At 34.4% G+C, this 16,482-nt stretch overlaps 1 protein-coding gene across 2 annotated transcripts in view; it reads left to right on the top strand.

Moving 5' to 3' along the window:
* Nucleotides 1–2,160: 2,160 nt before the first annotated feature.
* Nucleotides 2,161–16,482, top strand: part of LOC108732446 (cyclin-dependent kinase 14) — a 115,081-nt gene continuing 100,759 nt past the window's right edge. Inside the window, exons 1-2 of one of the 2 annotated variants that reach the window (XM_025981053.1) lie at nt 2,161–2,209; nt 15,272–15,697. The gene's annotated coding sequence lies outside the window, so the exon portion shown is untranslated. The remainder of the gene's footprint in view (nt 2,210–15,271; nt 15,698–16,482) is intronic. The other variant, XM_018463258.1, reaches the window with a different exon arrangement.

Consider the following 16,482-nt stretch of genomic DNA (forward strand, 5'->3'; position numbering starts at 1 on the left):
GACACTCCCTAAAAACATAAACCGACATTTTAGAGAAAAAAATTGTACAAAGTTAATTTGTATATTATATTTCAACCATGTGTTATTTAGAAATAGGAGCAAAGAAGATTTCCTACGTGGATGTTCTTGTATCTACAGGGTTTGTCCGGAAAGTAATAGGACTGATTTCCTTCCGCCGCGACTGTACTTCGGAGCGTGCGCGCACCAGCTGGATTTGGTTGAGGGCATTCATAGCTAACGAACGAGCGGCTGGTGAGTTGTATCCGAGCACCTGGAGTGTTAGAACAGGGTTTTTCGCGCTACGTGTTTCTGTGAGTGGTTCAAGCCGAAAATGCAGCGTTCGTTAGAGCAGAGATACAGGTGACGAGTCATGAATCTTTAAGTATGATCCCGAGACAAAGAGGTAATCTTCCGAGTGGCACACGCCGGCGTCTCCTCGCCCAAAAAAGGGAAGAATGAGCAAATCCAAAGTGAAAACGATGCTCATTGTCTTTTTTGACATGAAAGGCATCGCCACTATGAATTTGTTCCTCCTGGACAAACCGTCAACGTTGAGTTTTACGTGGAAGTGCTCAACAGACTCAAACGAAGGGTCAATCGGGTCCGACAAGACATCGCAGCCGACTGGAACCTGCACCACGACAACGCCCCGGCTCACACCACCTTTCTTGTGGACAGCTACCTGAACAAGGTCGGCATCCTAACGCTTCAGCAGCCGCCCTACAGCCCAGGTGTGGCCCCACGGACTTTCTTTTGTTTGCTCGCCTGAAAAGGCCGATGAAAGGCAAGCATTTTGAAACGACAAAGGGGATCCAAGCAGCATGCCCCGCGGCTCTTAAGGCTATTCCGCAGAATGCCTTCCGTGACGCCTTCAATGCTTGGAAATCGCGCTGGCAGCGCTGCATCGACGCAGAAGGAGCCTCTTTTGAAAGTTTTTAAAGAATTGTAACGATTGGCTCAATAAATTTTTTTAAATCGACTCAGTCGTATTACTTTGCGGACCAACCCTGTATAATTGAAAGAATGGGAGAGTTTTGTTTTTTCATATTTAATGTTAAAATCTAGTAATGCAAACTGAAAATATCAAATAACAAAAAATATGTTTTGCTCCAAAACTAGAGTGCACTGATGTTGCTTCAAATAATTTAACTGATAAAACCGCCGGAAGTAATATTTTTTCGTTTAGTCTTGCGTATTTGGTCTTATCTTGATTTTGTATTTTTGCAAGACGAAAACCAGTTTTGCTTATCACTAAGTAATTGTAAATGTTAGTAAATCTGGCCGATATTCCAAGAACAAAATAAGCGTATTATTGCTCTTTTAATTCGGGGCTAGCCTCATCGTAACAATATTTCACCGCAGCTGACCCAATAAAAGGGGTGAAATTTCCGACTTTGCATAGCCGAATATAAATAAGCGTGCCGAATGAATTATTACCATGGATGACGTCAAAAATTCTTTTCTGTGCTTGTATTTGCAGCAATGTTTTAATGAATAATGATTTTTGTAACTGGATGAAAAATGTACCGGGTCATTAATAACATTAAAGGATAATTACTTATTCTTAACGAAATGCAGCAGGGAAAATAATAAGTCAATGCTTCTTCCGGGTAAAAGTTATGTCGTCCAGTTTGCTTTTTGTATTCTGTTATAACTTATAACCGAACTTCCCTGACTCTTCCATATTAAAACATGAAATCCTTGATTTCTTTGACCACTTTAGCAATGAAATTCAGGATTTTTAGTTTGCACCGGGTCAGCGTCAGTTTTTTCCGATTTTCATCCTTGATCACAAGGAATATCTTCAGGGCTTTTTTGATATTAAGATGTACATAGTGGTACAAACCTAGACTGTAGACATCATCCTTGATAGTCAACGAAATTTTGCAATCTAAACTTTCCTTGAATGTAGATATCCTAATACATAGTAAGAACAAATACATCATGATTGATTATTATGGTCTAATTATCACGAAAGTTGGAGACATGGCATGATTAGATACAGTGCCAGTGGTTGATTTTCTAAACTTTGGAGATTGTGTTGCCTGGAAAAGACGCATGCGTTGAATGTTTGCGTGTAGCATTAAGTAGTGTGCCTGTAGCGATTTGCTTTTCGCTTGTTCGTCGTCGTAGTCGAAGTAGTCGCCTTCTTCGTCCTTGTCGTCGGCCGATTCCGAATTCCATTGCTCCATAAACAGTCGTTTGCGAGGTCTCTTGATGATTCATTCTGTCACGGTTCAGTAGCTGAACTCGCTTGTTTAAGTATAAACGTTATCAGTCGTGGCTTGTTTTTAATTGTTGGCGGAAATCTCTGGGTTATTTTTTATTTTCCTTCCAATTAATACAGCAATAGGACGTTTTGTTAGTAGATACCAATTCATCAGGTGAATCGTAGTGCTTCTAAAAATAATATAGTGATTATCAATCCAGTAGTTTGCACTTAATCGTAGGCATACATGTATTTATATATATTCGTGACTATCTGTGGTTATTGTTGAACAACGTGTTTTTTGTTGTTGTATTTATGGATGTGATGTGGATGAACTGTAGCTGTTAAGTTAATAAAAGAAGTCCTCAGGCTCATTGGCATTGCAGCTGTTGTTAACCGGTTTCCAAGTGGAACTTGAGGAAGAAGGTATACCTACTTATACATATAGTTAATTTTAAAGATTTATTTACTTTCTGTAAGCAGGTAAAAGTGCACACGGTATTTATTGCATTGATGGACTGATATAAATGTTGGTACCTATTTTTTTTTTTGGGAAATGCAGGGATACATGTTACAATTGACTATACCTGTTATACCTTTTTTGTAGCGTGTTTTGTATGGAAGTTTTCGTTCAGTAGGATACTCAGATATTTATTTTATTACAAATTACATGTGAAGGGATAAGGTCCTTCACTTGTTTTTTTTATGAAGCTTTTAGACCTACTATAAGGCATAAATTTGCATTTATTTACACAAAAAGATAAACATATATGCAGGTATTAAGTTTATGTTTGTATTAAATAATAGGAAACTCCGAACGAACGCGGGATAACTTCTGATTTGTAGCATCGACACGCGGAACCCCTAAGCATTTGAGTGGAACCTTAAGGTATTTTTAGATCTTAAATTTTTTAATGTCACTAACCGATCCCGTGTCAAAAGCTTTTAAAGGATGATGTTGTAGGTAGGTATCAATTGAACATTTACCTTCATCATAACAAAACAAATTCCTACAGGCATTTATCCACAATTATGTTTTACTTTATATTATGTATCGTCTAAACTGACTTACCCAAGTAATCGTTATTTTCAAAATGTGCGTATGACATAGGTGCTTCCATCAAATTATAGATTTTACGTTATAGGTAAATGAAAATGTAAAAACCTTTCCCTTTTCTTAATTACCTATATACTGTTACTTACGGTTGAGACTTACTTAATATGCTTACAAACTAGGTACCTATAAATAGCTTATTTGTATTAATATAAATATAATTTTCTGAGAATTTTAATGGCTCATAATACCCATTATGCTACTGGCATTTCCGTGACTACCGGAGGTTCCTGATTTATATTAATCACTTTGTAAACAACAAAATTTTATCGGTCGTTCTTCCCTTTTAAATGTTCCAACTGTCGTCGTGCTATTTATAAATTTATTTGAATATTTTTTAACCCCTTGCATTATCCATCTGTATACATGTACCAATTAAAAGCTTAACAACAATTATCTACCTGGGGACTCCTGGTGACTATTCTTATTGTATTTATTCAATTTTTGCTTGCACTAGACCTCGTCCATGAACCCCAAGGTGTTCGCTACAAGTATTCGTTGAATTTGGTAGCCCGCACTTATTTATGTATTATCCATTAATAATTTTCCCTTTTCAGTCAGTCCAAACCAGCCCTTTAAGATGTCGGCCCATTGGTGATTGTACCGATGAGCTTATATGGTCAGTTCACTACTTATGCATCTCGTTTTCTTTGATCTATAACAACAAGCAGCAGGTTGCAGGTTGTTTGTTGTTGTTGTTACTTTGTGTGTATTTTGATGTATCAAATTTGCTATATTTTGTGTTTTGGGTTCAATTAAGTACATGGGAATTTTTATAAGCTTAAAGTATGTTCTGAGTCATATCTATGTGTACGTACCTAATGTAGTTCTATTCGCAATTGTTTATTGTTTTTATTGGCATGCTGTAGTAAACAATGATTTTGAATTCATTGATTGCCAAATATTGAAAGGTACAGGTACGTGTTAGGTTTTGTTGAGGTAGATTCGATTTAGGTTTGGTCAAATAAGAGAGATATAGGTAAATGCCTAGATGATGGGGGTGAGATCGAAAGAGGAGGTCTCCCCCACCACTATACCATAAAAAGTTCGTGGCGGTCTCACCCCCATAAATAGTTATGGGGGGGGATCGAAAGGGGGCGGTCACCTGAGTAAAACCCCATAAAAAAATTGCGGCGGTCCCCCATCAAAAGTTATGGTGGTTGAAAGTTGATTATTTTGACAATTTGCATACACTATAATTCAAATAAAATTCAATCAAAAAATTATTTTCAAGCGGGTGGAGGTGGGGGATCGAAAGAGGGTGGTCACTTGAACAAAACATAACATAACCTAACCTAACCTATTGATAAAGATATAACTTTGTCAATATTTTTATGTATTGTTTTACCTTTNTGGTGGAATCTACTTCGTAACGTATTAATTTAATCATTTAGGTGCAATCTTTTCTCATTTGTTGAGGCATATTACTAAGGACTATGAAGTCTCCTCTGAGCAGTTGTTTTTTTTCTAACGAATAAACCACTTTGTTCTTCTACTATACTAATTACTATTCAGATTTTCTCTAAAACAACTCTTTTCTATACATATACGATACATATCTGGTGTGTTTTGTCATTGAAGTCATTTGTTTAATCATCGGAGATTAGGATGAAGTGGTTTAATGGCGGTAGTTTCCTGGGGTGACGCGTCCCGACGCCTGGACGATTTTTACAAAAAACACGTCGTTCATAAGATTTAGTAAGCAATTACTGTCCGAGCCTGAACCCATTTCGTGAAAAGCGACCGTTTTCTTTTCTGTTTTATTCTACCAGGGTTACTTGATTTTCGTTTTATTTTATTTTTTTGTTTTACTTTGAATAAAAAAATGTTTTCGTCGATGATTGTATTACAATGAAAACGAAAAATTAATGTAAACAGTGAATGAAAAATATGAGTAGGTATGTTATCAATGTTTGTTATGATTATTTGTTCTTTTTTTTCTACCGTATTATGATAAAAGTAGTTCCACCCATTTATATATTAATCATGGGGATTCTCCGTGGTGGTCCCTTAGTGCATAACACTGGGACGACAACATTTCATCCTTGATGCCTAGCACTTCATATATTTCAATTAACTAATATTACAATGCTACAAATTAACTGTAAGTAAGCCATAGTTAAAATCAGTAGGTAAACCTGATAACTTGTCTGCACGAATGAATCATGAACATATTTTAAGTAGAGATACACCAGTTAATGGTATTTCGATATCGAATTGATTAATTTAATGTTGTTTTCCAAATTCTTAGTAATCAAAAATTTTTGATTTCGTTTTTATAATTGCACCTAACCCAAAAATCTAGTACGTTACCTACCCATCTTTAGAATAGGTTTATTACATTTTCCGAATATTCGCATTTAAACATGTCTAACGCGTCCAATTTTTTCATCAAAAATCCCTATTAAAAATAGATCTGCGGCAGTTTCATCTTTCAATTAATGTTTTAGTAGTCAACTAATTGCAGAAACTCGTAATATTAGAAGACATAACTGCACCGATTTACATTACAAACATACATACTTACACTAGAACATTAGTTGGTTTCTTAATTAGTTCTTATATGTGCATCTATACATTTTTAAAATGGATTGGATAAATAGAATTTGGAGAGTTATAAATACGTAAGCCACGTGGACTATTTGCTGTATAATAAAATAAAACTATACCTACCTACGCATTAAACAGTTGCTTATTGATAAAATTTTATAACCCTTTTACTTTGTTAGTACCACTTAAATGTTGTAGCTGATAAGAAATATCGTGGTTCAATTTTTTAAAGCGAACGAAGTATGTACAAAGTAGGTGATCGTAATAATTGGCATGGAATTCCCCTATTAGTTTGTTGGGAAAATTAAAAATACTGGTGTGGGACCAGGTACGTAGTAAACCTTTTTCCGTATGGACCACACCGTTGCAGATTTTATGTGGTATTAAACTCGAGATATCTTAAGTTCCGTGATAAGCAAGCTAATTTCCTGCCCCTGAAGAAGTGAAAAATTCTTTAGTTTCGAAATCATATTCATCGCAAAAATATGTGGAGTTGAATGCGTATGGTTTTAAACTTGGCGGTGTCATATTAAAATATTATATATGAAAAGAACTAAGCAATAATTTAATCAGCGATGTCTCTGAATAAGTTGCATTACACATATAGATAAATACTGAGTTTTATAATTGCTCGTTTTATCGCTAAATACTTTGAAAAGTTTAAGTTATGAAGTCATATTACATTTATCAAAATGTTTGCGTTTTCCTCATAAATGATACATTTTATAAATAGATGGTGATTAACGTCGGTGCGATTGGCATCAATTGTTTTTATCATTACTGGATGTGCATTAATCACATATTGAACTTCATTGTTTGAGATTTTCGGATTTCCACCCAAAAAAAAAATACTACGTAGAATTACCATACGTTCCCAGAAATTTGAAACGTTACAGGTGGTAGATACGTACCTATGGATGTACCAAAATACAATACAATAAAAGTTCCTTATTCACGGTTTCCTTATTCGCGTTTTCATTATTCGCTGGTGAAAAATTGCAACCCAGTTCCTGCATTCGCGGCTAAGAATTCCATTATTCGCTGATGCAATCGGTAAACAGAAAAGGATTCGGTGTCATTTATTAAGGAGATCGACCGCAATAGACCACTCGTGCCTAGTGGGAATTTTTCCGAATGTGGGTTTCTATTTTAAACATTGTGATTTAACTCTGCGAGATAAATGTGTGATTTTTTGTATAGTAACAGACAAAGGTTCACACTAACTCTGTACGTTTTTGGTTTTCAATAATATGGTCATTAAAAGCGTTTGCAAGTGCTTAAAGTTGGTGCTTCTTGTACGACACGTATTTTCAATAGAAATTAAAAAATGGCCTTCTACAGACATTAGAACAAAGCTNAACTCGCAGAAATGATAGGAGTATCAGACACAACCATTTTTAAAATTCTTCACGATCATGTTGGCATGACTAAAATCAGCGCAAGATGGGTGCCGAGAATACCCACTCCACCTCAAAAACAATAGCGTGTGGAGTGTTCTCGTGCGTTTTTGGACCTCTGTAGTGAAGATACAAAAGGAGCATTGCCTCAAATTGTTACTGGGGACGAAACTTCGGTTCATCATTATGAACCTGAGTCCAAACAGGACTCCATGCAGTAGCACAAAAAAAGCACGCCACCACCCAAGAAGTTTAAGGTGTCATACTCGGCTAGGAAAATCATGGCTACAGTCTTTTGGGACTCAGAAAGGATTCTGTTGGTCGATTAAAAATATAAAAGTGTCTCCATAACCGGAGAATACTATGCTTCAATCCTAGAGCGGGTAAAGGAAGCAGCCAAAGAAAAAAGAAAAGGAAAATTGATCAAAGGTGTTCCCCATCTGCACGATAACGCGCCTGTTCACAAGAGCCGTGTTGCGATGGCTGCCCTGCAGAAGGTTGGCTTCGAAATTTTGGCTCACCCACCCTTCAGTCCTGACCTACCTCCTAGCGATTATTAACTATTCCCAAACTTGAGAAGAAGTCTTCGTGGGAAGGAATTTTCATGCGACGAAGAAGTGAAGGATGCAGTTTCGGCGTATTTTTCAGACAACGACAAAATATTTTTGAAAGGTATACGTAGGTTAATTGAAAGGTCGGAAAAATGTATAAGGGTAGCAGTTGAATATATTGAAAAGGAAAAATAAATTCTTACTTTTGTTTCCACTTTTTAACCCCCATTCCGCCAACTTCAAAACGCCCCCTCGTATATTGATGTATAATTTTGTTGCTTAATTGCCTCGATTTATTAACGTCAACGATTTGAATTACTTGCTGAATACAAAAATGAATGTAATACTTATTGCTATTAGCGAGCGGTCAGCTATTAATTATTTTGCAACTGGAGCGAATTATGTAGGTACTTACATAAAAAAAAAATTAACCACGTTGTGGTATCTAATTACGAAATTCAAGAATTTTTCTGCAAACTCCGTCAACTATGAATTTTGTTTTTACCTCCAAAAGGAAAAAAAAACTGTGTATTAGGTAGATATAACGGAAAATCTATAATTATAAATCGTATTTTTCAGGAATGAGCGTTAACTAATAAAAATAATTTTATAGAGTTGTGTGTGGAGTATTATTTAAAAGTTTTAAAGCAAGTTCAAAATATTGCTTCTTTTTATGTAAAAATATGCTGAAATTATTACTTAATTCATTGGGATATCGAAAATTCTTAAGTATTTCATTATTCTTAACTTGGGTGGTAATTAGTGTATGCTTAACTTATTATATGCAACAAATTATTAATTAAGAGTACGCATTTATTGCAAAATTATATAAATTTATATAAATTTTGAATGTGACATCGACATGATAAATTTACCTAATTTAAAATGCATTTTTTCTCTCATTAAATTAAGTAAATGCCACTATTTTTTTTTCTTTTATTGTGGTAAAAAGAATTTTTATTTTAATCGATGCTTGAATTATATGTATAAATAAATTTTTGCGGAAATTTGTTTAACTAAGTAAGAATTAATTGTTAATTTAATTGTTTGTTGTCAGTTGTATATTGTTCATTTCGTAAACAATAAGCGATTGGTGTTGTCATTTTGAAGTAAATCTTCGAAGGTTGTAGTTTCTCTCTGAAGCAATTGATATTTCATTCATTTGACATATTTTCCCAGATATTTTCGAGATCGAAGATGTTCGAATCTGAAACCTTAACTCCCATATTTGCACACTTCCCTTTTTCAATTTTTGTATCTGCAATTTTAATTTTTCCTTTTTCTTCGTCAATATATTATGTAATTTTTCTGATTATTCCCCGACTTCATATACCTACATTCAGTTTTTGATTTTCATGTGTGAAGATTGCTTTGAAAAGTGTCATCATCTTCTACTTTTCTCAGTTTTAAGAAAAGACAAACTGATTTCGAAGAACATTTGGGACTAATCATAGCCTAAAATTGCGTTTATTGGAGACTGAAAACGTTTGTACGATTTTTTCTATACCACCATCAAAAGATGATGCTCCCTTTGTAAAAGAATATTTCTTTTCAGTTCGCAAATAATGTATGGAATGTATCGGTTTTCCAAGTGATTAATGTCATGTCACAATTTCAGATCTGTTAGTAGTTTACACCTATTATACTTAAAAGGGTATGAAGTTGTTCTCTAGTAACCAAATGTGAAGTATCTACACGGAGAGAAAAATCTTGTAAAAATTACCATGCTGTCTCATAATCTGGGTACCTTTGACTGAAAATAGAAAAGTTACCATACTGGCATGGTAAAAATTCCTTTGCTATCTACATATTTCTTGCACCCACCTTATAGTAATGAAAATTTTTCTCTCCCTGATACATGATGCATTCTTATCATTTCAATCTCGTATACTTTACAATTTTTATAAAGCAAAACTAGCCGAAAGGAGGTTCTTCGTTTAACTACAATATCTTAGTGTGTTATTAAAGATTTACTAATATATATTATGGAAATCTAAATGCATGCTGACAAAATCACATCAATATCACCTTAAGTGACTAGTAATACTGAGAGAAAGTTGTTTATTGAATTGTACAAGTGTTACAACTATACATATATTTATAATTACATAATTCCGTACTCTAATTAATAACAAACTCGGTGATAAACTTTTCTGCAAACTTGATCATAACGACACGCGAAAGTATCGATGAGCTGGCATAGTAATTATCGGATAATATAGCAGTTATTACAATACATACACATGTAAATACGTAGAGGTAGTTCAGAATGTAATGCCCTTATGTTGTGGATTGCACAGTAACAAAACTCCGCCAGTTCATTGATTACTACATTTTTAGATTTTTATCTTTTAAAAACTTTGCCCGTTGCATTTTGTACCTGTAGCGAGGCACAGCTAATTGTAAGTCGATGTTTTCGTAATGTACAATAGGACATAGGAAGGCTCATGAAATTTTGAACTTACTATACCAACATCTACTTGCTAAATAATTAAAATTCTACAATAAGGAAGCTGATAGCGGAATCGAGGTTATTATATGTACAATGCATCTGCTTTATATGTATGTACATGGGTATATGTAATATACAATTAATATATAACTGGCGTTCTCGATGTACGTTATCTCGTGCTGTCTCAATTTGTTTATGTTTGATTATTGCTCTTATCTCAACACAATTTCCTATTCGTATCATCGGCACATGAACCACATTCATGTATATATTGTAGTTGTATCGGGTTCATAATGGACCTAAGTGATTACAGGCACGCAGTTTGAATATGTAACAGTATTGATAATTAAAGTACTGTATTCATAATCGTAAGGAGGGTTGTCACGACGAACTTTTGTTCAGTCCCTGAAGAAAGTAACTTTGTTTGTTTGGGTGTTCTGTCTCACGTTTTGACGTTGGAATTTAAGCTATTTAACGTTATTTAATCGTAATTAAATAAAAAAAAAATATTGCAAGTAAAAGGGCAAAATAATTGATATTCCGAATGGGATCTACTGAAACGGGGGTCGATACCATTTTGGAAGTTTAGGAAGTCCTTTTGAATGGTACCATTTTAGCAACAAATCAAGTTATTAAATTAAAATTGAAACCTAGGTTATGTTAGTTTGTGTTATGCTAGGTTTGGTAAGTTAGGTTAGGTTATGATAGGGTGAATGGTTCCCCCTTTCCGTTTGAGAGCTTTACCTGACGTGAGATTCCAATTATTTGTTACTAAAATTGGTTAAAGGTCAACTTCTTTTCGCCACTTCAAGTGGTAAGATTCGAATGTTCTTGACCTACGACTTTCAAAAATTTTTTTAATGTTTCTCGTATAATGAAGTAAATGTGACGATGCGTGATATTTTTTCTATTATACTTTGATTATTTATTTAGTTACTGTGCGATTAGATATAAATAATGCCCAAACAACAGATAAACGAATCTTTTTACATATAAGTTGATACGGAATGTGAAACAATAACCTCATACATTACGGTTTCAGTAATCCTATATTACACACAATTAATCATAGGACTTTTCATTAAAGATGTTTCGTAACTTACACACAAATAATGAATATTTCCACAAAGTTTACTAAAGGGAACGGACTATAACAGAATAGTGAATAATTATAATGCAATAAGAAAATTTTTGTTGTTTGTCAAGGAATATCCATTATTAATCGATTGAAATTTCTTTCGGGAAGTAGTTACGCATTCTAACAATAATTACGAAGTATTTTTATCGATGTACTTAATTTCATTAATTATTGTAGTTATTTGGGCGTTATTTTAAGGGAAGATTTACAGTTATAAACAGTTTCTTTGTTTTTTGCAGGGATCGGTTTGCCAACAGGGGTCACAATGCGAGAAAAGAAAAGTGGTGCTATGTCTCGTATGCAAAAACTCAAGAAAAGACTGTCACACTCTTTTGGACGATTAGGTGAGTTAAAATCCAAAGCTAAATATATTTCAGCTGAAAGCAAAATTTTCGAATACTTCATCAAATAACAGGTCAATTGAAAAGTCCCCGGCCTAAAATAGTAAAACACAATTTTTTTGCAAAATTCGTTTTTTTTATTCAACATAATTCCCTTCAAGGGTGATACACTGATTATAGCGATCCTCCAACTTTTCGATACCATTTTTGTAGTACGATTTGTCCTTTGCTTCAAAATAGGCCTCAGTTTCGGCGATCACCTCTTCATTCGACGAAAATTTTTTCCCAACGAGCATTCTTTTGAGATCTGAGAACAGGAAGTAGTCGCTGGGGGCCAGATCTGGAGAATACGGTGGATGCGGAAGCAATTCGAAGCCCAATTCATGAATTTTTGCCATCGTTTTCACTGACTTGTGAGACGGTGCATTGTCTTGGTGAAGCAGGACTTTCTTTTTCTGCAAATGCGGTCGTTTCTCGGCGATTTCGTCCTTCAAACGGTCCAATAACGCTATGTAATAGTCGCTGTTGATGGTCCTTCCTTTTTCAAGGTAGTCAATGAAAATTATTCCACGCGCATCCCAAAATACAGACGCCATAACCTTGCCAGCCGACTGTTGCGTTTTTGCACGCTTTGGAGCGGGTTCATCGTGTGCAGTCCACTCCGATGACTGTCGATTGGACTTCGGAGTGAAATGATGGAGCCATGTTTCATCCATTGTCACATATCGACGCAAAAACTCGGGTTTATTACGCGTGATCATCTTCAAACACTGCTCTGAATCATCAACTCGTCGTTGTTTTTGGTCAAAAGTGAGCTCGCGCGGCACCCACTTTGCACAGAGCTTTCTCATACCCAAATATTCGTGAATGATGTGATGTATACGTTCCGTTGATATCTGTAGAGTGTCTGCTATTTCATTCAATTTCAATTTACGGTCATTCAAAATCATTTTGTGGATTTTTTTAATGTTTTCGTCCGTAACAGCCTCTTTTGGGCGTCCACTGCGTTCACCGTCTTCGGTGCTCATTTCACCACGTCTAAACTTAGCATACCAATCCTTGATGGTTGATTTTCCTGGGGCAGTGTCCGGAAATTCGTTATCAAGCCAAGTTTTTGCTTCAACTGTATTTTTTCCCTTCAAAAAGCAATATTTTATCAACACGCGAAATTCCTTTTTATCCATTTTTTTCACAATAACAAAAGTTGCTTCACTAAAAATGCTATAATTCACAAACTAATGATCCGACAGCCGTCAAATTTATAGACGCGTCTTTTGAAGATTAGGACTAACTGAAAATCATATGGATTTAGTTCTAGTGCCGCCATCGATGTGTCAGGCCGGGGACTTTTCAATTGACCCTAGTACATAAGTTAAAAAATAAGCCAATTAATGTAAAAGTATTAAGAGGTTGTGTTTACGCCGACTTCTGAGAATATACATTTCTGAACATGCCCGACAAAACATACCAAAAGTTACCAACTTTAGTTCTTGAGTTACTTGCTACGAAATAAATTACTTTCAAAATGTCACTTTTTGTCAAATAACTCTTAAAATAACTTCTTCTTGAAAACCTTAATGCGAGTGTACGGTAAATTTCATAAAAAAATGCATGTCTATTTTTATGTCTTTGTACAATGAAAAACGTAGGCTCCAGACTTTTTTGTAGTTATTAATTAAATTGAGCTCCAAAAAAGCTTATTACAGCTTCAAATATGAAAACGAATGAATGAAGTNATGAACCTGAGTCCAAACAGGACTCCATGCAGTAGCACAAAAAAAGCACGCCACCACCCAAGAAGTTTAAGGTGTCATACTCGGCTAGGAAAATCATGGCTACAGTCTTTTGGGACTCAGAAAGGATTCTGTTGGTCGATTAAAAATATAAAAGTGTCTCCATAACCGGAGAATACTATGCTTCAATCCTAGAGCGGGTAAAGGAAGCAGCCAAAGAAAAAAGAAAAGGAAAATTGATCAAAGGTGTTCCCCATCTGCACGATAACGCGCCTGTTCACAAGAGCCGTGTTGCGATGGCTGCCCTGCAGAAGGTTGGCTTCGAAATTTTGGCTCACCCACCCTTCAGTCCTGACCTACCTCCTAGCGATTATTAACTATTCCCAAACTTGAGAAGAAGTCTTCGTGGGAAGGAATTTTCATGCGACGAAGAAGTGAAGGATGCAGTTTCGGCGTATTTTTCAGACAACGACAAAATATTTTTGAAAGGTATACGTAGGTTAATTGAAAGGTCGGAAAAATGTATAAGGGTAGCAGTTGAATATATTGAAAAGGAAAAATAAATTCTTACTTTTGTTTCCACTTTTTAACCCCCATTCCGCCAACCTCAAAACGCCCCCTCGTATATTGATGTATAATTTTGTTGCTTAATTGCCTCGATTTATTAACGTCAACGATTTGAATTACTTGCTGAATACAAAAATGAATGTAATACTTATTGCTATTAGCGAGCGGTCAGCTATTAATTATTTTGCAACTGGAGCGAATTATGTAGGTACTTACATAAAAAAAAAATTAACCACGTTGTGGTATCTAATTACGAAATTCAAGAATTTTTCTGCAAACTCCGTCAACTATGAATTTTGTTTTTACCTCCAAAAGGAAAAAAAAACTGTGTATTAGGTAGATATAACGGAAAATCTATAATTATAAATCGTATTTTCCAGGAATGAGCGTTAACTAATAAAAATAATTTTATAGAGTTGTGTGTGGAGTATTATTTAAAAGTTTTAAAGCAAGTTCAAAATATTGCTTCTTTTTATGTAAAAATATGCTGAAATTATTACTTAATTCATTGGGATATCGAAAATTCTTAAGTATTTCATTATTCTTAACTTGGGTGGTAATTAGTGTATGCTTAACTTATTATATGCAACAAATTATTAATTAAGAGTACGCATTTATTGCAAAATTATATAAATTTATATAAATTTTGAATGTGACATCGACATGATAAATTTACCTAATTTAAAATGCATTTTTTCTCTCTGGTTCACAAATTGCAACATTCATTTTATTCAAATTAGTTTTCAATGACTGTACTAATTAAATGGTAAAAAGTGAAGCCAGCGGTATCCTACAATATGAAAAACCAGTTACGTTTTATAAGCGTGTGCTTTAAACATGTATTAAGTCTCTAAATAGCTAATTAATTGACATACATGTATGCAATTATGTTATTAATTAATGTATCGATGGATATATCAATGCTGAGATTTCATGGTGTGTGCGTCTGGTTGCAATTAAAAATGGATTAAAATAGATCAATTAAACGATATATATATATACGTATATATGTATACCACCATCAAAAGATGATGCTCCCTTTGTAAAAGAATATTTCTTTTCAGTTCGCAAATAATGTATGGAATGTATCGGTTTTCCAAGTGATTAATGNCGATATCGAATTGATTAATTTAATGTTGTTTTCCAAATTCTTAGTAATCAAAAATTTTTGATTTCGTTTTTATAATTGCACCTAACCCAAAAATCAGTCGTTTGCGAGGTCTCTTGATGATTCATTCTGTCACGGTTCAGTAGCTGAACTCGCTTGTTTAAGTATAAACGTTATCAGTCGTGGCTTGTTTTTAATTGTTGGCGGAAATCTCTGGGTTATTTTTTATTTTCCTTCCAATTAATACAGCAATAGGACGTTTTGTTAGTAGATACCAATTCATCAGGTGAATCGTAGTGCTTCTAAAAATAATATAGTGATTATCAATCCAGTAGTTTGCACTTAATCGTAGGCATACATGTATTTATATATATTCGTGACTATCTGTGGTTATTGTTGAACAACGTGTTTTTTGTTGTTGTATTTATGGATGTGATGTGGATGAACTGTAGCTGTTAAGTTAATAAAAGAAGTCCTCAGGCTCATTGGCATTGCAGCTGTTGTTAACCGGTTTCCAAGTGGAACTTGAGGAAGAAGGTATACCTACTTATACATATAGTTAATTTTAAAGATTTATTTACTTTCTGTAAGCAGGTAAAAGTGCACACGGTATTTATTGCATTGATGGACTGATATAAATGTTGGTACCTATTTTTTTTTTTGGGAAATGCAGGGATACATGTTACAATTGACTATACCTGTTATACCTTTTTTGTAGCGTGTTTTGTATGGAAGTTTTCGTTCAGTAGGATACTCAGATATTTATTTTATTACAAATTACATGTGAAGGGATAAGGTCCTTCACTTGTTTTTTTTATGAAGCTTTTAGACCTACTATAAGGCATAAATTTGCATTTATTTACACAAAAAGATAAACATATATGCAGGTATTAAGTTTATGTTTGTATTAAATAATAGGAAACTCCGAACGAACGCGGGATAACTTCTGATTTGTAGCATCGACACGCGGAACCCCTAAGCATTTGAGTGGAACCTTAAGGTATTTTTAGATCTTAAATTTTTTAATGTCACTAACCGATCCCGTGTCAAAAGCTTTTAAAGGATGATGTTGTAGGTAGGTATCAATTGAACATTTACCTTCATCATAACAAAACAAATTCCTACAGGCATTTATCCACAATTATGTTTTACTTTATATTATGTATCGTCTAAACTGACTTACCCAAGTAATCGTTATTTTCAAAATGTGCGTATGACATAGGTGCTTCCATCAAATTATAGATTTTACGTTATAGGTAAATGAAAATGTAAAAACCTTTCCCTTTTCTTAATTACCTATATACTGTTACTTACGGTTGAGA

This window comes from Agrilus planipennis, unplaced genomic scaffold (assembly GCF_000699045.2).
Source record: "Agrilus planipennis isolate EAB-ADULT unplaced genomic scaffold, Apla_2.0 scaffold10, whole genome shotgun sequence".
Lineage (NCBI taxonomy): Eukaryota > Metazoa > Arthropoda > Insecta > Coleoptera > Buprestidae > Agrilus > Agrilus planipennis.